At 36.9% G+C, this 27,500-nt stretch overlaps 1 long non-coding RNA gene across 1 annotated transcript in view; it reads left to right on the forward strand.

Annotated features, from left to right (window-relative positions):
* The first annotated feature begins 4,205 nt into the window (after nucleotides 1-4,205).
* Nucleotides 4,206-27,500, forward strand: part of LOC133662687 (uncharacterized) — a 39,671-nt gene continuing 16,376 nt past the window's right edge. The window contains exons 1-2 of the long non-coding RNA XR_009828136.1: nucleotides 4,206-4,646; nucleotides 4,713-4,791. This is a non-coding gene — a long non-coding RNA (uncharacterized LOC133662687). The remainder of the gene's footprint in view (nucleotides 4,647-4,712; nucleotides 4,792-27,500) is intronic.

Below are 27,500 nucleotides of genomic sequence, written 5' to 3' on the forward strand. Positions count from 1 at the left end.
CTTTTACTTTGAAATCCGAAAACGAGAAACCGCCAAGATGAAAATGCTCCTTTTTGAACCCCTAATTTGTGCTGCAATCTCGACTTTTCCCCAGCAAAGTGGCACTAAAGTCAAACAAAGTGTGACGATAACCGTAGAACAGAAACTTGAATGCTGTTAAACACGCTAACTACAGTAATGTCCCGCACTAATAATAACATCATCTTCGGAGGGTTAGCACTTTTACGTTCCGTTAGCTTCACAAATACACAAAAAAGTCGTTTCGCTTCATTTTACTTTTATTTGATTGAATAATACACACTGCAAAAAGTCAGTGTTCAAAAACAAGAATAAAAAATACAAAAATTAGAGGTATTTTATTTGAACTAAGCAAAATTATCTGCCAATAGAACAAGAAAATGTGGCTTGTCCAAAACAAGTAAAATTAGCTAACATCAAAGAACCCAAAAATACCTTAAAATAAGTATATTCTCACTAATAACTGTACTACTATATGAGAACGTATTTTCTATTGTTTCATTGAAAATAAAACAGCAAAGTCAATTTGGCTGTCATCTGTTTTAATATGAGACACAATTGTGTCAAAGTCATGATTTTTTTTTTTTTCATGCTTGAAATAAGAAATTATTACTTTAAAAAAGTAGTTTTAAACTTGTGAGTGTTGATGACACAGCTTTGCAACAGTTGATATTCTAGTTTCAAGCATGTTTTACTCAATATAGGTCATCAACTCTCAGCAACAAGCTGTAATATCTTACTGAGATCATTTAGGACCAAAACCCTTAAAACAAGTAAAACACTCTAACATAAAATCTGCTTAGTGAGAAGAATTATCTTATCAGACAGAAAATAAGCAAATATCACCCTTATTTGAGATATTTAATCTTACTTAGATTTCAGTTTTTGCAGTGCAGAGCTGAATAAAAAGTAAGTACCAATGATTGTCACACACACACTAGGTGTGGTGAAATTAACCTCTGCATTTGACCCATCCCCTTGTTCCACCCCCTGGGAGGTGAGGGGAGCAGTGAACAGCAGCGGTGGCCGCGCCCGGGAATAATTTTTGGTGATTTAACCCCCAATTCCGACCCTTGATGCTGAGTGCCAAGCAGGGTCCCATTTGTATAGTCTTTGGTATGACTCGGCCGGGGTTTGAATTCACAATTTACCAATCCCAGGGCGGACACTCTAACCAAAAGGCCACTGAATAATAAAGGTTTTAATAGATTTTAAAGATCTTTCATGGATACATATTGACACTGGAACAGTTTGTTTCTGTTTCCATTTCCCGATGTGGGGGAAAACCATGTTTTGCTAACCACAGAACAGGAAAATGAACTTGCCGCACATACAAACGTGTTTTTTTTTTATATTAAAAAATCAATCAAATGCTTTTATTCTATTTTAGTTTTATTGAGTTGAATAATACCAAGCTTATTTTCTTTTAAACTACAGTAACATATTAATTAAATGAATACCTGTCGAGACAATACAATGTTTAATAGATAAATAGTTCAATATTAAATCTTTCTGTGTGGAGTTTGCATGTTCTCCCCGTGACTGCGTGGGTTCCCTCCGGGTACTCCGGCTTCCTCCCACCTCCAAAGACATGCACTTGGGGATAGGTTGATTGGCAACACTAAATGGTCCCTAGTGTGTGAATGTGAGTGTGGATGTTGTCTGTCTACATTTACATATATACATACATACATATGCATATTACGTGTCTGTCTGTGTTGGCCCTGTGATGAGGTGGCAACTTGTCCAGGGTGTACCCCGCCTTCTGCCCGAATGCAGCTGGGATAGGCTCCAGCACCATCCGCGAACCGGAGAGGGACAAGCGGTAGAAAATGGATGGAAGTTTAAATTGACACTGGAACAGATGATTTCTGATTAAATTGTTTCCTATGGGGAGAATAGTTCTTAAAAACCATAGAACAGGAAATTTAATTTTCCACACATAGGGGAAAATAGTATATATATATATATATATATATATATATATATATATATATATATATATATATATATATATATATATATATATATATATATATATATATATATATATATATATATATATATATATAGTACAGGCCAAAAGTTTGGACACACCTTCTCATTCAATGTGTTTTCTTTATTTTTATGACTATTTACATCAGGGGTGGGCAATTAATTTTTACCGGGGGCCGCATGAGCTACCCGAGCACTGCTGGAGGGCCACATCGACAATATTTCAATTAAATTTTGCTCAATATTATTTTTGATATATACCGTAAGATAAATAATAATAATAATAATAATAATAATAATAATTAATAATAATAGTAATACTTCAACATAGTGTGTGTAACAGCATTCCATGACTAATATAAATAAATTAACATTAATAATAAATGACAGTAAAATAAGCACACGTATGACTGAGGAGTCATAGCGTAACTTTGTGTGGTGTTTGAGTTGTCCGACTTTTTGTGTGGCCATAAACGCACCAGTGGTTTAGTGCTATGCGTGTTGGTGACAGATGACAAGTTGGTTTTGGCCTGGTTTGTACGGCAGAAAATGACTAGTTTTTCGAGATAGAATTGTTTTACTCATGTTTTTGGTGTGGTTATGTCCGAATATAAACAGTTTTGCTCAATAAAGTGATCGATATAATTCCTGTCCTCGAAGCATCTCGATAGACGTTACAATAATTGAACGGTGTTCAATTGAACGGTGTTGTAAACGGTGTTGACGAACACCATTAGGGCCGCTTGTTGTCGCTGTCACTCAAAGTTGCATTGCAAAATTCCATAGAATAAATATGTTTATTTTGTTTAGAATTCAGATGGGATTTGATTTGGTGCGCGGCATATATTTGCTGCGCGCAGCGGACGCTTGAGCAGTGCGCAATTGCGCAGGCACGCACCTTAGAGGGAACGTTGCTTTGCAGTTCATGTCTTGTTGAAAACACGCCATTCCTCATCAACTTTTCTCTTTTTAGCGTCTCGGGTGTAAACCGTGCATCACTTGTCGCTGCATGTGCACCTTCACTCGCAGGTTACACACGGACACACGCCCATAAATAATACTTTTCTAAATTAAAGCAGCACAGTTGTATTGCGCGCAGGACATAGATGTTTTTTCAACTTTATTTTGTAATTGCAGCTGTTCACATTCACTCACAACCACGCACACGCATACGTCCACACGGAAGTAATACAAATAACGATTTTCAAAACAAAAGCAGCACCGTTGTATTGCACACTCGACATAGATACTTTTTAAAATGTATTTTGTAATTTATAATTGGCCTCACGCGGGCCGGACAGGGACGCACAAAGGGCCGGATGCGGCCCGCGGGCCGCAGAATGCCCAGGTCTGATTTACATTGTAGATTGTCACTGAAGGCATCAACACTATGAATGAACACATGTGGTGTTATGTACTTAACATAAAAAGGTGAAATAACTGAAAACATGTTTTATATTCTCGTTTCTTCAAAATAGCCACCCTTTGCTCTGATTACTTTTCCGCACACTCCTGGCATTCTCTCTCTAGTTTTGATGCCTTCAGTAGTCATGCAAATAAAGAAAACGCATCGAATGAGAAGGTGTGTCCAAACTTTTGGCCTGTACTGTATGCATAATTGTTTTTACTGGACAATAAAAAAGTATATAGTTTTATTGAGTTGAATAATATTGAGCTAAACTAAAACACTTGATAGCACATTGCAAACCTGATCTACTTAAAATGTGCAAAGTGGATTGTGTCTGTTAAGGGAGAAGAATAAGGTGTGCAATCAAATTTGCCTCTCTGTCTTAAATAATAAGCAAATTATCCATCCATCCATCCATCCATTTTCTACCGCTTTTCCCTTTTGGTGTGGCGGGGGGTGCTGGAGCCTATCTCAGCTGCATTCGGGCGGTGGGCGGGTACACCCTGGACAAGTCGCCGCCTCATCGCAGTATGCAAAATATATGCTGATCAATAAAACGTCCACAATACTGGGAGGAGAAAATGCAAACATAATGATTTATCACGCACAATGTGATTTATCGACACTCATCGCTGTTTTGTGAGTACTATTTTACACTTTTTAATCGAAAACGCATTGTTAGTAGATCACATGCAACACGCCCACTCATGGTGCATGCTATTTTTATTATTTGCACACGCTGTGTGAAAATGTACTTCCTATTCCGTGCCTTTAACCGGAAGTACGGTTGTGGGGGGTCGAGGTGTAGTCAGGGCTGCCTGTAGGAGGAAAAGTCACCGCCGCTGTCCATGGTACTGAGGACGAGCACCAGCGGGCAGGGGCGGGGCATGTGCTGACGGCGAGACACAGCTGGCAGGTGATTAGATTGCACAGGTGGTACGTGTTAATCTAATCATCTGTTGTCTTTAACAGTAAGCGGCCGGGAGCAGAGCAGGAGAGAGGATTGGGAGTGACTGCAGCGTCACGGCATGCTGAAAAACATTTTGGAAAGCTATTGTTAGAAACATTCAAACTTTGTTAAACCTGCACGCTTGGCTCTTGTGCCGTGTCTACAGTGGAGCTGCTAGGAAGCGACTTCCACAACGGTATATCCCGTTACGTCTACTAGTCACGCATAATGTTTTTGCTCGAAAGGATTCTTCATTCATCACTCCAAGCAACGTTTGTAAGTTTTACAATATAACTAAAACAATTCATACTTACTCAACCGTCCCATGTGTGATGTCTGTAGGAGTGTTTTCTGTGAGGAACTCGCATGGCTTTCGGCGGTTGTGACCCCGAGATGTAGGAAACAGGAGAACGACGTGCAGGTAAGAGTCTTTTAATATACTCGAAATGGGGAGAAGCAGTCATGTATGCAAAGGTCCTAAACATAATCGATCCTCGAGCACTGACGAACAGGGGAGGCAGATATAACTAGCCGCTCGATTGGCAACGGCAACCAGGTGTGCTAGCCCGCCAATCAGTGAGGGAAACGAGTGCTCAGGGAGACATGCAGGAAGGGGAACAAAAATAAGAGCCCCGACAGGAAACAAACACCAAACAAGGAACCACGACCAGAAGTGAAGTGACAGATCGTCACAGTTTTCATCGATATTTGTACGTACTATCGTAATGTAATCAAGGTAGCGTCATTGGCATTAGCGGATATAATAACACATTTGACAAGTGTCTGTGTTAGTATTAATAACTTACAATGGTATTATTTTTGTATTGTTTCAGTTTCGTAAAATCACCAAAACGTCACCGTAGAGTTATTGAGTCTGTTTAGCTCAGGGGTGTCAAACGTATGGCCCGCGTTTTGCTAAGTATAAAAATGTACCTGAAATTTTTGAATGAAAGAAACTGCTGTTCTAAATGTGTCCACTGGATGTCGCAGTAGCAATTATTTGTATCTTTGTAGACGATGCTACATATGTCTGTCGAGGAGAATGATCAAACTACATAAATAACATACTGTAATTTGATTTTCATATAATTTTTTCATCTTGATATATTGAAAATTAACACCAATGAGTTGACTGATGAACATTAAATTTAATTAATTAAATTAAATGTATTCAGAAAATATAAATAACGACAAATAAAAATTGAATACTATTAACCGCAACATGTAAGTGTAAAAAAAAAAACAACATTATGATTTGTACATTTTCAGAATGTGCTTGTTCTATTTTTAAACAAAGAAAACAATCTGAAGTTGTCTTTATTTTGAAGTTATCGTGCCAGGATTTTACCAGTCCGGCCCACTTGGGAGTAGTTTTTTCTCCATGTGGCCCCCCATCTAAAATGAGTTTGACACCCCTGGTGTAGCTGATTGGAAAGCTAGCTTCCACAGCTAGTGGGTCCATGACGATGACTTCTGTTTTGTTTGATCATCCGTTTTACTGCTGTGTTACAGGCACCAGTGGGAAACAATTAAGGTTTGTAACTAGAGATGTCCAATAATATCGGACTGCCGATATTATCGGCCGATAAATGCTTTAAAATGTAATATCGGAAATTATCGGTATCGGTTTCAAAAAGTAAAATGTATGACTTTTTAAAACGCCGCTGTACGAAGTGGTACACGGACGTAGGGAGAAGTACAGAGCGCCAATAAACCTTTGCGTGCCGGCCCAATCACATAATATCTACGGCTTTTCACACACACAAGTGAATGCATGCATACTTGGTCAACAGCCATACAGGTCACACCGAGGGCCGTATAAACAACTTTAATACTGTTACAAATATGCGCCACACTGTGAACCCACACCAAACAAGAAAGACAAACACATTTCGGGAGAACATCCGCACCGTAACACAACATAAACACAACAGACCAAATACCCAGTACCCCTTGCAGCACTAACTCTTCCGGGACGCTACAATATACACCCCCCGCTACCCGCTACCCCCGAAACCCCGCCCCCCCAACCCTGCCCACCTCAACCTCCTCATGCTCTCTCAGGGAGAGCATGTCCCAAATTCCAAGCTGCTGTTTTGAGGCATGTTAAAAAAAAAATAATGCACTTTGCGACTTCAATAATAAATATGGCAGTGCCATGTTGGCATTTTTTTTTTCCATAACTTGAGTTGATTTATTTTGGAAAACCTTGTTACATTGTTTAATGCAGGGGTGTCCAAACTTTTTCCACTGAGAGCCGCACACAGAAAAATTAAAGCATGTGGGGGCCATTTTGATATTTTTCATTTTCAAACAATAGCAAAATATATGCATTTTTTTATTTATTTTACCTTTAGGGGTCCCGGGGACCATAAAGGGTCTCAGTCATTAAAATAATAAAAATAAGTCAGATTATTATTTTTTTTAAATTATTTAACACTTACAGTAAATCTCTATATTAACTTCAAGTTGATATAAAGTAATATAAATTAAAAAAAAAAGTTTTATGGCTTTTCTGTCAAAAACAACTTAGGTTTTTTATAGTAAAACTGAAATATGCCGTATTTGGTAATTAGAGCCCTAAAAGATCAATAATGCAGGACACCATTGATTTTAATTATTTCATATTTTTGAGTAATCACAGTGAAAAGATAAATAAAAAATCACTAAATATATTTGGGATCCAAAAGGTGCCCCACTCATAAAGTGATACATTTTTATTAGGTTTTTCTTTTACTTTCAACACTAAAGTTACAAAATCAACTTTAGATATATCTGTCGATTTTATGCTGGAACTATTATTTTGTTTGTTTTTATGCGCTTTTGTCAAAGAAAACGTTGATGTTTTTATATGGCTACCACACAATATATGCAATATTTACCACATAAAACATTTTAAAGTGAAATATTTGAAGTAATTGGAGCCCTGAAAATAATTGAAGTGAAGTGAAGTGAATTACATTTATATAGCGCTTTTTCTCAAGTGACTCAAAGCGCTTTACATTGTGAAACCCAATATCTAAGTTACATTTAAACCAGTGTGGGTGGCACTGGGAGCAGGTGGGTAAAGTGTCTTGCCCAAGGACACAACGGCAGTGACTAGGATGGCGGAAGCGGGGATCGAACCTGCAACCCTCAAGTTGCTGGCACGGCCGCTCTACCAAGCGAGCTAAACCGTCCCATTCATTATAACATGGATTTTTTGTCATTATTTTTATTTTTTTGAGCAATGGCAATAAAAGAAAAATGAAGAAAGACAAAAGAAAAAAAAAACAGCCTGCAAGGCAGCTTTTGTGTCAACATTGCAACATTGTCTCGTTAGATTTCACCTCATTCCACTTTTTTTAATGTTCTTGTTTATTTTTACAATAGTATTTCCAGAATGTGTGGCGGGCCGCTAAACAATTAGCTGCGGGCCGCAAATGGCCCGCGGGCCGCACTTTGGACACCCCTGGTTTAATGCATCCAGCGGGGCATCACAACAAAATTAGACATGATAATGTGTTAATTCCACAACTGTATATATCGATAATGGTTGATATCGGAATCGGTAATTAGGAGTTGGACAATATCGGAATATTGGATATCGGCAAAAAATCCATTATCGGACATTTCTATTCGTAACTAAACATTTACATAATTTTACATAATTACATAACTTCAAGTTGATATAAAGTAATACAAATTTAAAAAAATGTTTTATGGCTTTTCTGTCAAAAACAACTTAGGTTTTTTATAGTAAAACTGAAATATGCCGTATTTGGTAATTAGAGCCCTAAAAGATCAATAATGCAGGACACCATTGATTTTAATTATTTCATATTTTTGAGTAATCACAGTGAAAAGATAAATAAAAAATCACTAAATATATTTGGGATCCAAAAGGTGCCCCACTCATAAAGTGATACATTTTTATAAGGTTTTTCTTTTACTTTCAACACCTAAGTTACAAGATCAACTTTAGATATATCTGTCGATTTTATGCTGGAACTATTATTTTGTTTGTTTTATGCGCTTTTGTCAAAGAAAACGTTGATGTTTTTATATGGCTACTACACAATATATGCAATATTTACCACATGAAACATTTTAAAGTGAAATATTTGAAGTAATTGGAGCCCTGAATATAATTCATTATAACATGGATTTTTTTGTCATTATTTTATTTTTTTTGAGCAATGGCAATAAAAGAAAAATGAAGAAAGACAAAAGAAAAAAAAAACAGCCTGCACGGCAGCTTTTGTGTCAACATTGCAACATTTTCTCGTTAGATTTCACCTCATTCCACTTTTTTTAATGTTCTTGTTTATTTTTACAATAGTATTTCCAGAATGTGTGGCGGGCCGCTAAACAATTAGCTGCGGGCCGCAAATGGCCCGCGGGCCGCACTTTGGACACCCCTGGTTTAATGCATCCAGCGGGGCATCACAACAAAATTAGACATGATAATGTGTTAATTCCACAACTGTATATATCGGTGACGGTTGATATCGGAATCGGTAATTAGGAGTTGGACAATATCGGAATATCGGATATCGGCAAAAAAGCCATTATCGGACATTTCTATTCGTAACTAAACATTTACATAATTTTACATAATTACATAACTTCAAGTTGATATAAAGTAATACAAATTTTAAAAAATGTTTTATGGCTTTTCTGTCAAAAACAACTTAGGTTTTTTATAGTAAAACTGAAATATGCCGTATTTGGTAATTAGAGCCCTAAAAGATCAATAATGCAGGACACCATTGATTTTAATTATTTCATATTTTTGAGTAATCACAGTGAAAAGATAAATAAAAAATCACTAAATATATTTGGGATCCAAAAGGTGCCCCACTCATAAAGTGATACATTTTTATTAGGTTTTTCTTTTACTTTCAACACTTAAGTTACAAGATCAACTTTAGATATATCTGTCGATTTTATGCTGGAACTATTATTTTGTTTGTTTTATGCGCTTTTGTCAAAGAAAACTTTGATGTTTTTATATGGCTACTACACAATATATGCAATATTTACCACATAAAACATTTTAAAGTGAAATATTTGAAGTAATTGGAGCCCTGAAAATAATTCATTATAACATGGATTTTTTTGTCATTATTTTTTTTTTTTTTGAGCAATGGCAATAAAAGAAAAATGAAGAAAGACAAAAGAAAAAAAAAACAGCCTGCACGGCAGCTTTTGTGTCAACATTGCAACATTTTCTCGTTAGATTTCACCTCATTCCACTTTTTTTAATGTTCTTGTTTATTTTTACAATAGTATTTCCAGAATGTGTGGTAAACAATTAGCTGCGGGCCGCAAATGGCCCGCGGGCCGCACTTTTTTTATTTTTTTTATTTTTTTAATAATGTCCTGCCCAGCTTCTCGGGCAAATCATATAGCAGATGTAGATGCCCATATCGGCTGTTCAGATTTACTTTACAAAAGAGAAGTGTAGGATACTTCTCTTGTTGCCTTACTTGTATTTTGACTTTATTAAATGTATTTATATTATCATTTGGTGCAGCCGGGCCGGAGCAGGAGGGGATAAAAAGAGACAAAAAGGAAGACAGAGGGGGGAATTGTGGGGACAAGAGGGGGATTAGACACAGAGACAAAAACAACAACAGCAAACACAACAGCAACAACAACAACAACAACAGAGCAACATCAGCAAATACGACATGTACAAATATGATGGTAAAAGTAATAGCAAATAAGCAGTTAGCGAAAATTTTTAAAAAAATACAGAAATGACAATGAGTATTATTACACTAAAAATGGAGCAATATGAATACCAATAGAAATAGTGCTATTGATAATAAACAATACCAGTACTTTACCTTTATTATCAACAATACAATTGTTCAAATGCAACAATACATATACGTAATGATAACTTGAGATACGAAAGAATGCAGAAAAATGGAGGGGAAGAAAGAGAAGCAACCTTAACCTTGTAGATTGTTATAGTAACAATAGGTTAAGCTTTGTCAGTGGGCCATGTGTTATACCCAGTTATACCCGCGGGCCGCACTTTGGACACCCCTGGTTTAATGCATCCAGCGGGGCATCACAACAAAATTAGACATGATAATGTGTTAATTCCACAACTGTATATATCGGTAACGGTTGATATCGGAATCGGTAATTAGGAGTTGGACAATATCGTAATATCGGATATCGGCAAAAAAGCCATTATCGGACATTTCTATTCGTAACTAAACATTTACATAATTTTTCGCACCAGTTTACAGTATATCTGCGGCTTATAGTCTGGTGCGGCTAATATATGTAAACCTATTTTTTAGTTCTAAAATCTGTAGGGTGCAAATGATTACCGGTGCGCTCCATAGCTTGGAAAGTAGGGTAGTAATAGTTGAAGTGGGCTGTTATGCTGCTGTCTGCTGGTCCTATTGGCTGTACAACAAAGCGCTGTCTTGCTGTTAAAAACGTGTCCCCGACCGTTTGCCTTATCAGAACGGTGTCAATCACAGCTTCCTCTTCCCTACACCGAAGCCGCCTATACACTTGGCTATTCCTTCCTCCTCCTCCATCTTCCTCGCCGCATCCTCACCTCCATCAATTTGCGAGCGTCTTATCTGCAGTGCCAGCGTTGGCATCCATCAGCAGCAGGCTCCTGGCTGCTGTCGGCTGATGATTAGAAGATTCTATATGTTCCTCTCCAGACACACTATGTTCCTCCCGCTTGTAAAGGCGGATAAAGGGCTTTTTATCGCCTTTAATTCGAGACGAGAGCTCACCTCTACCTGCATGCTCACCAGTAAGTGCGGTCATGCTGCTTTGGACTTCCACAAGTCTGGAGAACGTTGCATGTCAAGAAAAAAAAAAGATGCGTTATCCTCCTGAAAGTGTACAATTAGCTTTGCAGGCACAGGATATTAACAAAGGACTTCATAAAACGCTATCGCAGATTAGCATCTATTACTTTTATGGCGCTATTTGGCACCAATAACACGTCACATCGCAGCAGAGTCCATAAAGATTTAATATGTGGCAGGAAAAACGGGATAAAAAGTCCTTTTGGGTAGTGCTCGTTAAACGCGAGACACTTACAAGCCACAAAATTAAAATAAAATATCATGTTATAGTTGGTAATCATGAATAAAATAACATTGGGCCAAAAAAAATGTATGTTGACATAAAATGATCATTGCTTGGTACATGGACAAGTACATTCTAAAATAGAATGACATGCAATCAGGAAAATAAGCACAGTCATTAATATAAAACTTGAAAATAAAATTACTACAAATAATACAAGAAAAAAAAAGAATGATGATGACAATTACGAATGAGATTAAATGATTGATTACACAAATATTGAATCGCATGCATACAGTGGAATTAATCCATATTAGATTAAAATAGGAATAGGAATAGGAACATACATTACAAAACATAATACAATGAATACAGTAACAATAGAATCATTTAATTTAAACAATAGTTTTAGAGACTCAAAAGGCACATCATTATGTTCAGTACTTCATATTTACATTAAATACATATAATGGACACAACGGCAGGGGGGTGAGGGGGGGACAACAAAATCATAAACAATAGGGGTTACCAGATCTGATATTAATCTTGCACTGCAAAAAGCCAGTGTTCAAAAACAAGAAAAAAAAAATACAAAAATTTGGAATATTTTATTTGAAATAAGCAAAATTATCTGCCAATAGAACAAGAAAGTTTGGCTTGTCAAGACTTTCCAAAACAAGTAAAATTAGCTTACCTCAATAAACCCAAAAGTACCTTAAAATAAGTATATTCTCACTAATAACAACTGTACTACTATAAGAGTACCTATTTTCTATTGTTTCATTGAAAATAAAACAGCAAAGTTCATTTGGCTGTCATCTGTTTTTATATGAGACACAATTGTGACAAAGTCGTGATTTTTTTTTTTATGCTTGAAATAAGAAATGATTACTTTAAAAAAGTAGTTTTATACTTGTAAGTGTTGCTGACGCAGCTTTTTCTCAATATAGGTCATCAAATCTCAGCAACAAGCTGTAATATCTTACTGAGATAATCTAAGACCAAAACCCTTAAAACAAGTAAAACACTAACATAAAATCTGCTTAGTGAGAAGAATTATCTTATCAGACAGAAAATAAGCAAATAAAACCATTATTTGAGATATTTAATCTTACTTAGATTTCAGTTTTTGCAGTGTGGATATTGGTCTGATATCAGAAAAAAACAAAAACAAACAAGTAATGGATTATATCAACTTGTATCTGAATTTTCCGATAGAAGCCCTCCAATACAAGCAGTCCTTTACTTTTGCACAGCTGGACAGACAGTTAACACCTAAATGTCCTCCAATAAGCACACAAGGTGGGTAGTATTTTCCTCTATTTTAATCAAGTCATTCACAAAAAGGTAAATAGGCTACTAGGAGCTAGCAGCTACACAACAGCTAAGCACACACTAGCACATAAGCTAGACATTCGTAATAGGTGTCCTTAATTAAACAATATTACGGTCTAAAACAGCATATTTGTCAATTCAAACATGTATCAAATAATTATAGTTACATATTACTTACATATAGAAAGTCTCCAAGGCAGAAACGTATGAAAAAGTATCCAGTAACAAACGTGCCCGCATTATTCAATTCAGTGGGTCATAAGCTTAATTTAAAAAAATAATTACCACTTTATTTCAACCAAAAGACAGCATAAGTCCATTCCAGACAAATAATAAACAGGTTAGTGCTTTTCATATCCACAATTGCATAATGTCACTTAATCAAGCATTTTCTGACATACCACACTACAAAATAACACATGAATGTATGATTCCTGCTGATATCATATCAGGTCAATATTGGTTTTGGTACAGTATAATACTTAGTCTGTCATGATCTGTTAACACCAGATTATGTCTTATTTTGAATGTGTTGGTGTTTTTGGAGCGTCTGGAATCCGTTATGTTGGGCAGTGGTCCCCAACCACCGGGCCGATTGGTACCGGGCCGTACAAGAAATTATTATTATTATTTTTTTTTTATTGTTTTATGAAATCAACATAAAAAACACAATATATACATTATATATCAATATAGATCAATACAGTCTGCAGGGATACAGTCCGTAAGCACACATGATTGTATTTATTTATGTAAAAAAAAAAAAAAAATTTTTTTTTTATTTTTATTTTTTAATGAAATCAACATAAAAAACACAATATATACATTATATATCAATATAGATCAATACAGTCTGCAGGGATACAGTCCGTAAGCACACATGATTGTATTTATTTATGTAAAAAAAAAAAAAAAAAAAAAAAAAAAAAAATTAAAATACCCCCCCCCCCCACCACCACCACCACCGGGGGGTTGTTGGGGACATGATCTGTTCACAGCAGATCATGTCTTATTTTGAATTTGCTGTTGTTTTTTTGTCTTTAGCGTCCTAGTTCCTGTTTTGTGCTTTTGTTTTGGTTGCACTTCCTGTCACTTTGGTTATGCACCCCCTTGACGTTGTTTGGCAGCTCACCTGTTACCTGTTTGCTATTAAGACTATTTTAAGTTCAGCTGTTGCTGGTGTCGGAACATTGTTTTTTTTGGGAATGCTTCATGTTGGTAAACATTTCTGTTTGGTTACTTTATAGCCTGTATAGTTTATTTTGGATTGCAGAGCCTTCCCTATAATTCAGTGATTTTCCTGTTGCACTCATCTGTTCTTAGATAAAATACCTTTTTTTACCTGCACGCTGTTTCCTGCTGCATATCCGTATCATTAAGTTGTATTGGGACACCCTTAGTAAAAAATCTAATATTATTATTAATAATACAACATTTAACATAAAATAATTAGATAGGCCCTCAAATTTTACCAGTGGCATGTCTTGAGGGTGGTGTGGCGTAGAATCTGACAAGCCGCCCCACGTGCCATTCCATTCAGAGGCAGAACAATTTGAAGCCATGTTTTCGAACTGTGGTTCACGTACCGCCAAATAATTGCTTAATCTGGGGGTCCCCAAACTGCACGGATTGTCCTAAATGTACTTTTAATACATAAATTGATAAACATTGATATTTGATACGTCACCTATTGGGTGCAATTATGAGAGACATGCATAGACTCATCATGTTGGTATACATTGGGACAACCTTTCCAACTCATGATCCAAATAAGCAAAAACCAACACAGGATGTTAAAACATGTGAGACAAAACGTGCCCACTGAACTATGTGGACATTACAATAAATGTCTAATAGTAACATACACAATTAAAAAATACACCAATGTAACCAATTTACTCAGCCTGATGGATAATATGCAAAACAATCTCCACACTTGGACATGTTTGATGCATTTTAGTTGCTTGAGGGACATCGATAGAAAATGTATGGCTTGATATTTCTGATGGATTACAAAACTTTAGGGTGGTCGTCAGGGAAGTAAATAGCGAAGGAATGGTTCACATACTCTTAAAGGCCTACTGAAAGCCACTACTACCGACCATGCAGTCTGATAGTTTATATATCAATGATGAAATCTTAACATTGCAACACATGCCAATACGGCCGGGTTAGATTAGTAAAGTGCAATTTTAAATTTCCCACAAAATATTCTGCTGAAAACAGCTCGGTATGATGACGTTTGCGTGTGACGTCACGGATTGTGCGGACATATTGGGACAGCATTGTGGCCAGCTATTAAGTCGTCTGTTTTCATCGCAAAATTCCACAGTATTCTGGACATCTGTGTTGGTGAATCTTTTGCAATTTGTTCAATGAACAATGAAGACAGCAAAGAAGAAAGCTGTAGGGGGGAAGCGGTGTATTAGCGGCCGGCTGCAGCAACACAACCAGGAGGACTTTGAGTTGGATAGCAGACGCGCTACCGTGAGTACGCAGCTTTGGCTTCCAAACATTGGATCGCTTGCCCGTACGTGCGTGCCGCTATGTGCATGTCACGTACGTAACTTTGGGGAAATATATGTGCTGTATGAACTTTACGGAGGTGAACGGTACTTCGGGCTGTGGGATTGAGTGTGGTGTGCAGGTGTTTGAGTTGTATAGGCGGGTTATATGGACGGGAGGGGGGAGGTGTTTGTTATGCGGATTAATTTGTGGCATATTAAATATAAGCCTGGTTGTGTTGTGGCTAATAGAGTATATATATGTCTTGTGTTTATTTACTGTTTTAGTCATTCCCAGCTGCATATCAGGTCCCACCCGCCTCTCACAGCATCTTCTCTATCTGTATCGCTTTCACTGCCCTCTAGTCCTTCACTCTCACTTTCCTCATCCACGAATCTTTCATCCTCGCTCAAATTAATGGGGAAATCGTCGCTTGCTCGGTCCGAATCGCTCTCGCTGCTGTTGGCCATGATTGTAAACAATGTGCAGATGTGAGGCGCTCCACAACCTGTGACGTCACGCTACTTCCGGTACAGGCAAGGCTTTTTTTATCAGCGACCAAAAGTTGCGAACTTTATCGTTGATGTTCTCTACTAAATCCTTTCAGCAAAAATATGGCAATATCACATGATGATCAAGTATCTCCCGAATGATCAAGTATGACACATAGAATGGACCTGCTGTCCCCGTTTAAATAAGACAATTTCATTTCAGTAGGTCTTTAATATTCAGAGTTGTATTGTATATACTTCATATTGTAGTGGAGGGCAATCTTAATCAGCATGCACATATGGGTGGCAGGCAATCTTTTTTGATTGATGATGACCAATGATGAGCAGCCAGGTTCCAGGCGTCCGTGGTCCTTCACTAAACAAGTCATTTTACGGTACAATATATATTTTTTTTTACACAAGTGTGTTGAAAGTGTTTGCCTGCCAACACAAGAACAGGCGCGCTCATCTGTTTTGAACGTTATTTCAGTCCCGCCATCTTTTGTCATTCCACTGTGATTCTAGTTCTGCTCAGTCCAGGTCACTCATTTGTTCCGCAACTACTCTTAAAACCGCAGTGTGTCGTATTTTAATTTATTCTGTTGCTAGCAATGTAAAGAGTGGATTTGAATGGGGACCTAATCGGTTTAAATTTAAAGAAAGATTTATGAATGTTGCAATTTTACAAACCCCCAAAACCAGTGAAGTTGGCACGTTGTGTAAATCGTAAATAAAAACAAAATACAAGGAAATCCTTTTCAACCCATATTCAATTGAATAGACTGCAAAGACAAGATATTTACTGGTTGAAATGGAAAACTTTGTTATTTTTTGAAAGTATTAGCTCATTTGCAACATGTTTCAAAAAAGCTGGCACAAGTGGCAAAAAAGACTGAGGAAGTTGAGGAATGCTCATCAAACACTTATTTGGAATATCCCAAGGGTGAACAGGCTAATTGGGAACAGGTGGGTGCCATGATTGGGTATACAAGCAGCTTCCATGAAATGCTCAGTCATTCACAAACAAGGATGGGGCGAGGGTCTGTCAGGTTCAAACACTGATGACATCTATTAAACAGACAAAGAAGCAAGGAACCAAACAGAGACAGATAAAATTTGGCTCAATTGAGGAGAAACGTCTGGGCTCCCACCACACTCTGACGAAAGATTGTACGCCTCCTCTTGTATTGGACTTTCCCTGATTACATGGCAACAGCTGTTTCTAAAGGAAGGGGGTCGTAAACAGCCGCTGCCTTTGGTCACAAAACAGTTCAAAGAAAAGGTGCCTGGAGGGGGGTCAGGCCCTGCCTCCTCTCCGCTTTGGAGATCTCGGGTCAAGACAAAATCTTCCTGTGGATTACAATACATCAAAGAAACCGACGCCTTCATGTCGCTTCCCATCTTACAAGCCTTTTGATTGGTAAGATCAAAGACAGCTTTTGTCTGCTCGCCGGGAACTCATTGAAACACAAAGTTTTGTGATTACTTAGATACAATTAATCTGACAGGTCACCACTTTGTGAACAAATGTGTGAGCAAATTGTCCAACAATTTAAGAACAACATTTCTCAACGAGCTATTGCAAGGAGTATGCATACTTGGTGGTGGTAACCGTGGTGAACTACTATAGTAAAGTAGCCACAGCTGCTCCTGGGGTAGACTGACTGTTTTATGGGTGCAGAACTAGGTGTCCTTGAAACAAAAGTCTGGACACGGCGCTGCATATCACATCATTAGGTTAATTACCTTTGCTGTACAACAAAACAAAATTAATGAATTCATTTTCTCAGTATCTTATCCTCATGCAGGTCACTGGTAAGCTGAAGCCTATCTCAACTGGCTTAGCGTAAAATATGATAATATATCATAATAAATAATGAGAAAAATAAAACCGTATCAACATTTGAATTAAATTAAAAAGTGAAAATACGATTTACCTAATACATTTAATTAAAACCATGTGAAATATAGATCTGATTGGAAGAACAATATAAAAAAGTCATAAATATGTTTTAGTCTTGCTTTGGTTGTTTTGCATTGTCTGCTTAATAAACCTGTTTAAGTGTGTGTTGCTTCCGCATGCAGGTGGAGGATAGGGTGTGTGTGTGTGTGTGTGTGTGTGTGTGTGTGTGTGTGTGTGTGTGTGTGTGTGTGTGTGTGTGTGTGTGTGTGTGTGTGTGTGTGTGCGTGCGTGAAAGAGACACAAAAACATGTTTTGGTCGACAGCTGAGAGAGTGCAGTAACAACAGCAGTGGCTCAGCTGACATTTGGGCTTAATTAGCAGCTGGTGACAGGACGTACTCTTCTTCTTCTGCTTCTTGTCAAACTTTTATTCTTGTTTTCATGCCAGGGTAGCTGGTTTTGTGGGTGACGCACGCACGTACGCACGCACGCGCACACATTCTTGTATTTGTTACCTTCTTGAGACCTCTGAAAAATGCCTACCTCTTTAGGACCACCCTTTCTAGATATGTAAAGATTTGTATTTACAACATTAATACTATATACAAACTATGTAAATATAAAAATGCTTGTCGTGAAAAGTCAGTTGGAATTTCACAAGATAAAGGTCTCAATTTCACAAGAATAACTTTGAATTTTGGCAGTGTTATAATACAAGTTGTCATTTTACACAACGCAAGTCAAAATGATACAAGAAAAACTGAACACATGTGCAATATTATGTTGAAAGTTGGAATTTTACTCAATGACAGTCCAAATTTTAAAGGAAAAGCGTAGAATTTTGGCAATTTTATGAAAAGAATCTTAATTTTACGTGACAAAAGTCAATTTTTTAAAAGAAAGCTTTAAAATGTTACCAATATTATAATAATAATCGGAATTTCACTTGGCAAAATTGTGACAGTCATCGTTTTACTCAAAAAATGGCATAATTTTACAAAAACAACAGAAAAATTAAAGTTAAAGTTAAAGTTAAAGTACCAATGATTGTCACACACACACTAGGTGTGGTGAAATTTGTCCTCTGCATTTGACCCATCCCCTTGATCACCCCCTGGGAGGTGAGGGGAGCAGTGGGCCGCAGCGTTGCCGCGCCCGGGAATCATTTTTGGTGATTTAACCCCCAATTCCAACCCTTGATGCTGAGTGCCAAGCAGGGAGGTAATGGGTCCCATTTTTATAGTCTTTGGTATGACTCGGCTGGGGTTTGAACTCACAACCTACCGATCTCAGGGCGGACACTCTTACCACTAGGCCACTGAGTAGGTAAATTGGCAATATTGTGATACAAGTCAGAATTTTATAAGACAAATGTCACCATTTTGCATTAAAAAGTAATAATTTGACATGAAAAAGTAATCATTTTATGAGAAAATCTTGCAATATTACAGAAAAGAATATAAGAAATTGTTCCCAATTTTATAAGAAAAAAGTCTGTTAACTGCTATTAGTTAATTAATTAATTAATTAATTAATTATTGTTATTATTATTATTATTATTTATTTATATATTTATTTTTATTTTATTTTATTTTTTATTTTTTGTTTGTAATTGGTTTTTAAATCTTCATTATTTACTTCAAGTTATTACAGTATGTCTCTATATACATATTTACTTTAATTGTTTGATTGACTTTGGCCAAAGGGGGCGCATTTCAATTTCTTACACACACTTGTTATTACATATGTTGGCCAGAGGGGGAGCACTTTTAAAACCGACACACAGTCAATTTGAACAATCCCTCACGGGTCCTCATATGGAAGGTACTTTTCCTTGTCGATGTCTCAGGAAGGGTATAAAAACAAGCATACGCACGCACGCACACACACACACACACACACACACACACACACACACACACACCCTTGTCAGAGCCTCCACCTGCAGAATAAGATTCTGTAAGAAGAAGAAGCGCAGCTGCTTCTTAGCATAAGAAAAGTTGTATTCACTGTTCATCGTCTAATCTTCTTCCTTCTTCTGCTGCTGCTGATGGATTCTTGGAGGGGTTTTTTTTCCCATTAAAGTTATTTTTTTCCTATTAAAGCTGAAGAGCAGCGCTGATGTTCAAAGACAAACGGCCCAATTTCCCCCCAGATGGGAAGTTTTGCTCACCTAAGACCGCGGAGGAAGTCATTAAATGATTATGTGCGCCTTGTTTTGGCGACTGAATAATTCATGCTGGTTTGATTGCCGCCTTTGACAGTTTTATTGCCGGGGGGGGTGACGCTAAGTTTTCAGGGTCCTTAATATTATTATTGCTAATATTAGTAACATTGCACTCACTCTCACTCGGTCAGTCGCACCATGGCAAAGTCGGGGTTGGGTCGGTGAGAGAGCAGCATCGTCCCCTGCTCTCCATCACCAGACTGTGACGGCCGTCTCCTAGCAACAGCATCCCATTCCATTCCATCTCCCGTCCCGGCGACAAAAGGAGAATTAGCTCTCTGAAATATTTGGGTTTAAAAAAAAAAAAAAATAGAACACATCATTGTCCACCATTTGGACAGAAGTATTGGGACGGGGGAATAGACTCACTCTCACTGCTGTGAATGTTCTGAACTCCTGTTTCGATGCTGATTGCCGTGAGAAAAGAGCTGGTGAGGTTTGAACGCGGTCGATTTTAAGAGCGAGGTGAAGCTGCTCGATACTCGTTACTGAGCATATTTCAAATGCAGCCGCCTGGTGGAGTTCATTAGAGAAAACACATTAAGAGGTTGCCTACAGCCACAGCTATGCATGCCAATGCTTTTTAGCATTTCATTGTGTAGAAGAAGCACTACATCAGAGTCTGCGTTTAATTGAATAGAGGCGTTCATTGGAGTGTTTTTAATTATCCGTCTTGTGGGGTTAAACATAAAAACTACTAGAGCAGGAGGTTGCCTACAGCCAAAGTTAGACCTCCCAATGCTTTTTAATGTTACCTTTTGTAGGTGGACAATAACAGTCTGCGTTTAATTTATTAGAGGCGTTAATTGGAGCGTGTTTTATTTATCCATCTTGTGGAGTTAATTCGAAAAACTACATCAGGAAGTTTCCTACAGCCGTAACTAGGCAACCACTGCTTTTTAACATTACATTTTGTAGATTGACTGCCGCCATTAATTAGCGAGTTTTTTTTTTCATTCATCTTGTGGGGTTAATAAAAAAACTCCATCAGGAGGTTGCCTACAGCCACGGCCAATGTTTTGAGCCATTTTACCTGCCAAAGTCAAACACAAATACAAATAGACGGAATAGAAATTGAAAGAGTAAACGAAACCAAATTTCTAGGTATAATGATTGATGATAAATTGAACTGGAAATCTCACGTAAAAAATATACAACATAAAGTTGCAAGAAACACGTCAATAATGAATAAAGCAAAACATGTTCTAGACCAAAAATCCCTTCATATTCTCTACTGCTCACTAGTGTTACCATATCTGAGCTACTGTGTAGAAATATGGGGAAATAATTACAAAAGTACACTTCATTCATTAACGGTGTTACAAAAAAGATCAGTTAGAATAATACATAATGTTGGATATAGAGAACATACAAACCCTTTATTTATTGAATCAAAAATACTGAAATTCCACGACATAGTGAATTGGCAAACAGCTAAAATTATGCACAAAGCAAACTATAACCTGCTACCCAAGAATATACAACAATTCTTCTCAAAAAAAGAGGAGAAATATAATCTTAGAGAAAAACGTAATTTAAAACATTTGTTTGCACGTACAACACTTAAGACCTTCAGTATATCAGTATGTGGAATTAAATTATGGAATGGATTAAGCAAAGCAATCAAACAATGTACTAATATGATCCACTTCAAGAAACTCTTCAAACTTAAAGTGTTTACAAAGTACAAAGAAGAAGAACCATGACAAACATTCTCAATTTATTTCATCCATCCATTCAATCATTCTTAAAGTAATCTTACTTATCTCATCATATGAAATATGACTTACTTCACCAATTATTATTATTAAATTATTACTATTATTTATTTATTTATTTTTATTGTAATTACTTATGGAGTTTATTGTGAAAAAATTGTGAACAGGAAGTGAACAAAAAGTTTTAGCAACTGTTATGTAAAGAAAAGGGGTAGGATTAAATAAGCTCTGCTTCTTCCTACTCCTTTTCGAACATGTTGAAAAGAAACTGGAAATTGTGATGTATTATGTTGTATGCTTGCATGTTCGAAATAAACTCAAACTCAAACTCAAACTCAAACCCTAGAGTACTCTGTTGTTAATTGAATAGTGGCATTAATTGAAGCATTCTTAACAATCCATTCACTTTTAGAGCTTCAGAGCTTTTTCTTTGTCCATCTATGAGGTCAGAGGTCAACCGTTTGTCAGGTTCTTCCACACCAAATTCAACCAGGGACCAGAAAAGGCTCTTCCCCACATTGAGCCAGTCCCACAAGTCCTGCTAGGTAGGATGCAAAATGAAGCGTCTGATTGATTGATGGGTTGATCAAAGCGCATTATAGTTGGACGTTGGAAATGCTGACCTTTCACCTTCAGACTGTGCAGATCCAAATGTCTCGCCGTGCAAATGTGCTCCATTCACCTGGTGACTCACTTTAAGAGGATCGCAGAAGGACACCTGCTTGTTAAAGATTCCCCCAAGTCAAGGAGATTCCCTCAGAGACTTTTGCAAGGAAATCTCACCTTGAAAGCTCAGCAAAATATTTTTAACACTCTTTTCTTTAACCTTTTACTTCCTGTTGGCTATCTGCAAAGCAGCTCCTGTTGATTATTTCATGTTTGATGGAAGAATGCTGCTGTGTCAGCAAAATGCACCCAAAGAAGGGAGAGTACAAGAAGCATAAATACAATATCATAAACACGACATCATAAACGTCGTAACAACAACACAACACCATAAATAAAAGTAATTAATACAATATCATAAACACATCATAAATGCAATATCATACATACAAAATTATGAATACCAAATCATAAATACAATATATTCGATACAATGTGAAAGTTACAATATCATAAATATCATAAGACATGAACAATAACATTACAATTAGGGATGTCCGATAATGGCTTTTTGCCGATATCCGATATTCCGATATTGTCCAACTCTTTAATTACCGATACCGATATCAACCGATACTGATATATGCAGTCGTGGAATTAACACATTATTATGCCTAATTTGGACAACCAGGTATGGTGAAGATAAGGTCCTTTTTAAAAAAATTAGTAAAATAAGATAAATAAATTAAAAACATTTTCTTGAATAAAAAAGAAAGTACAACAATATAAAACAGTTACATAGAAACTAGTAATGAATGAAAATGTGTAAAATTAACTGTTAAAGGTTAGTACTATTAGTGGACCAGCAGCACGCACAATCATGTGTGCTTACGGACTGTATCCCTTGCAGACTGTATTGATATATATTGATATATAATGTAGGAACCAGAATATTAATAACAGAAAGAAACAACCCTTTTGTGTGAATGAGTGTAAATGGGGGAGGGAGGTTGTTTGGGTTGGTGCACTAATTGTAAGTGTATCTTGTGTTTTTTATGTTGATTTAATAAAAAAACAACAAAAAAAAACAAAACAAAAAAAACGATACCGATAATAAAAAAAACGATACCGATCATTTCCGATATTACATTTTAACGCATATATCGGCCGATAATATCGGCAGGCCGATATTATCGGACATCTCTAATTACAATATCTTGAAATATCATACATACAGTATTATATATTCAATAACATAAATAGCAATTCAATAACAAAAATTCAATGTCATAAAATATCACGAATACTATATCATAGATACAATATACAGTATTTATATACAATATCATCAATACAATATCATGGTAATAATAACATGAATATCATATAATATGAAACGTATCATCGATACAATATTGTAAATCATCATGAATTCAATATCATAAATACAATAACATAGTGTCATAAAATGTCATAAATACAGTAAAATCACGTCAAAAAACATAAATACAATTTAAGTATTGTACCATGAAATATCATAATGCAATATGAATACAATATCATGAAATATAAATGCAATATCATAAATAGAATGTCACTGAATATAAATACAGTATCATTAATACAGTGGGACCTCGCAGCTACACAACAGCTCAGCACACAATAACACTCAAGCTAATAAGTGTCCTAATTGAACAATAGTTTTGTCTAAAACAGTACATTTGTCAGTTTAAACAATCCATCCATCCATCCATCCATTTTCTACCGCTTGTCCCTTACGGGGTCACGTGGGGTGCTGTATAAGTATGTATATATATATATATATATATATAATATAGATATGTGCATATTACTTACAAAGTCATACAAAGGGTATTAGAAAGTATTCAGTAACAAACGTGTCCGAGCCTAACTTCATGAATTATTGGGGCCACTAGGCGTTGCCAAATAAATACCAATCCACTTTAAGTTAAGGACAGAATAAGTCCATTCCAAAAGGTTTATAATAGTTTAATATGTTTGATACCTACCACTGTTCTCTGTTTGACTAATTTCACTTGATCAAACCTTTTTCTAACATTCCACACTACAAAACAATAAAAGTTTGTATGATTCCCGTTGATATCGTATCGGATAAGACTTAGACTTAGACTTCCTTTTTATTGTCATTCAAATTTGAACTTTACAGCACAGATAAGAACGACATTTTGTTACAGAAACCAATATCTGTATCTTATCAGAAATTAAAAGGTTGTATCGGTACACTTCTACTTTGAAGGAGAACTGCAGTTTTTTGGGAATGTTGCCACTTCCGAAAATAAACACCTTTGTCTTCTAGTCATGGCAGACGTTATGGACGACGAAGAAGACTATTATTAGACAAATGAGGATTCACAACCTTATCTTTTTTAAACCAAATATATGGAGGATGAACTGCTGCTTTTAGAAACCAGCACGTAAAAAGGCTGAAAAGTTGGAGCAGACGAAATCTGAGAGTAGATTGAAGCTGCAAATGTGGAACTTGGAGCCAAGCTAAGTCGACATAAATGGCGTGCTTACCCAAAGTAAACTGGAAATGTCCCGAGCAAAGTGGACTAAACGCACAATTGTCCATCGAGTGAGTCACACTTTATATTGATTATGATCCACACAGCATGTCATGCGTGTTATCACAACTACAGTGCATACACTGTCGAACTAGCTGTGTACAAACAAAACATGAAATGTGGGCTAATACTTTACAGATACTGTAATATGTTTGTTAATGATGTACTAATAAGTCAATACAGATTGGTGTCTTATCGCATTGTGTTGTGCATTACAAACTCAAACGTGATTCGGATGCTGACATAGAAGCTAGCTTATCTCTCGCCTTAGCTGGCTTTTACGGCTAATACCGTAGCACGCCGATGTGTTAGTACGCTAGATAAAAATGTCCTCAGTGTTCACTCCTACAATAACAATGTCGCTACAGTTTGGTTATTATACAGGTTACGGAACGTGAATTAAGTATTGTTGGCGGTTTTTGAATGTAGTTTTAAAGTGATTTAGAGAATGGATTGCTCCCATTAGCTGCATTGCTAGCCACTTAGAAGGATCCAATTTTTCCAAGTTAGAATGCAAAAAAAACAACCTTTTGTCTTCTTGTCTTTTTTCACGATTTTGAACGTTAGGCAAAATTCCCCCCCAAAAAGTGCAGTTCCTCTTTAAAGCATGTTATAATGTACACAATTCCATTGTAAAACAAATGGACCTAACCAAAATAATTATTTTTTTGGAATACATTTCACAATTAAATTTCCTTCACCGCCGTGTTTCTCAAATTAAAACATTAAAAACTTGATTTGATTTAGATTTATTGGTCCCCGTTGAGGAAATTCATTTTCACTGCCGTACATTTAAACAATAGACATTACAGATCACGGACATAATAAAAAAAAGACATCATACATGACCAACACATTTACAGGCTTGTCAGACAGGTCGTTTAGGACGGCTATAGCTGCAGGGATAAGGCTTTTCCCGAGGCGGGCCCTAGCCATAGTTCTGTACCTGCGCCCTGATGGTAGTGGGATGATGTATTGGTGTAGTGGGTGAGTCATATCCTGGACTATTGTGTTTGCCAGTCGAATGATGGACCTGTGGTTTGGATCTGAAATGTTGGGTGTGGGTATGCCGATGATTTTAGCTGCTATGTTTGTAATGCGTGTGAGTTTGGTCTTGAGGAACGAATCCCTGTTGCTTGTTAAAAGTCAATTTTGGTTTAATTCCAAATTGTGCTACTTTTTGGCTCTGTTCCACTTTAGAGATTGTTGCATTTTGCAGGTGTTTTGCATACTGTTTTGAAGTCGTTGGTGACCCGCCAACACAAATAACCAAACTATTTAAAAGCCAGCTTACATATTTGGGCACAAGTGAGGTGGACCTTGAAGTCAGCCCTGTGGAGCGCCTTGGGAAACCATTGGGTTGCCGGAGCGCCGCACTGTTTATTGCGTCGACTTTGCAATTTAAGGGAGGTTTTATGGTGTTACTCCTCGTAATCTGAGCCAAACACATTTGCTAAATGCAAATGGAAAGGTCACGGATAGCGAGCAGGAAGATTAATTAGCTTCACCCGAGCTCGCGCTATTTGTTGTAGGGCGTCCGATTGAACGGTCTTGGCTTTGAACCCGTAGGAGTAAAAATGGCCATGCAGCCAACACATGCATTGTTTACTTTCTGAAAGATTTTAGGGATGCTAGCGGGCCCGCGGGGACCTATTAAGCGATAAAAGTTTAGCTGGTAAAGAAAAGTGTGACGTTGGAGGATTGTCAGTGCTGGGCTTATTAGGAGGACGGGTCGTCGTCTCAGTCAGCCTGCGGACTTAATGAACAGCTGAGATCCGGAAGGACAAAGCGCATGCTCGATGTTGTTGTTGGGATATTAGCTTGAACGGTTCTGTCAGGCGTTGAGGTTAGTTATACGGGATGGGGAAAAACAAAGTGACGACGCTGTAACAGAAGTCTTTAATTAGCTCTATTTGATGCTTCTTAGTTGTTTTGCAGCAGTGTGCAGTTGTTTAAGGTCACAACCACTGGAGGGGAGCACATGATCATGGCCTTGGCTTTTGGAAAGATTCGAAAAGGTTTTCTTTTGGTTATAAAATTACGACATCTTAATGTTTAGATAGAATTAATCTGCAAGAACCCCTTGTCAAAATACAAAATGGTTCATTCCTTCTGGTAGCGACAAACCCAGCTAGGAACTTTTCACTGTTCACTCAACACAGACGTCATAACGTCATCAAATGTCACATGTATGCATTCACACACAGCGTAAACATTTGTAAACCAGGATGAGGTGATGGAAGAAAGGTAAAAATTAGGCCTGCCAAATCATTGAAATGTTTTATCTAGATTAATCGCAATTTGGTTGATAGTTAACTCAGAATTAATCATGATTAATTGCAAATGGATATAATTTTTTGTCATTAATAAGTGTACCCCGCGACCCTAAAAGGGACAAGCGGTAGGAAATGGATGGATGGAATAAGTGTAAGATCATTTTCAAGTTTCTATTACAGTGACTGAACAATTAGTTTTTAAACATTGTGCTTTTTCAAACAGCTCAACACAAATTGGACATAAACACACTTTTAATGACAGTAAAAAAAAAAAAGTGCGTCGGTTTCTTGACAGATTTTATATTTTGAAGGAATACATAAATTGTATTCCTGCTGTAGAAGAACTTGCATTGAGAGGAGGAGCTACACCATGTTTAGGTACCAGTTTCACGAAATAATAACACATCA

This window comes from Entelurus aequoreus, linkage group LG12, assembly GCF_033978785.1.
Source record: "Entelurus aequoreus isolate RoL-2023_Sb linkage group LG12, RoL_Eaeq_v1.1, whole genome shotgun sequence".
In the NCBI taxonomy this organism is placed as follows: Eukaryota; Metazoa; Chordata; class Actinopteri; order Syngnathiformes; family Syngnathidae; genus Entelurus; species Entelurus aequoreus.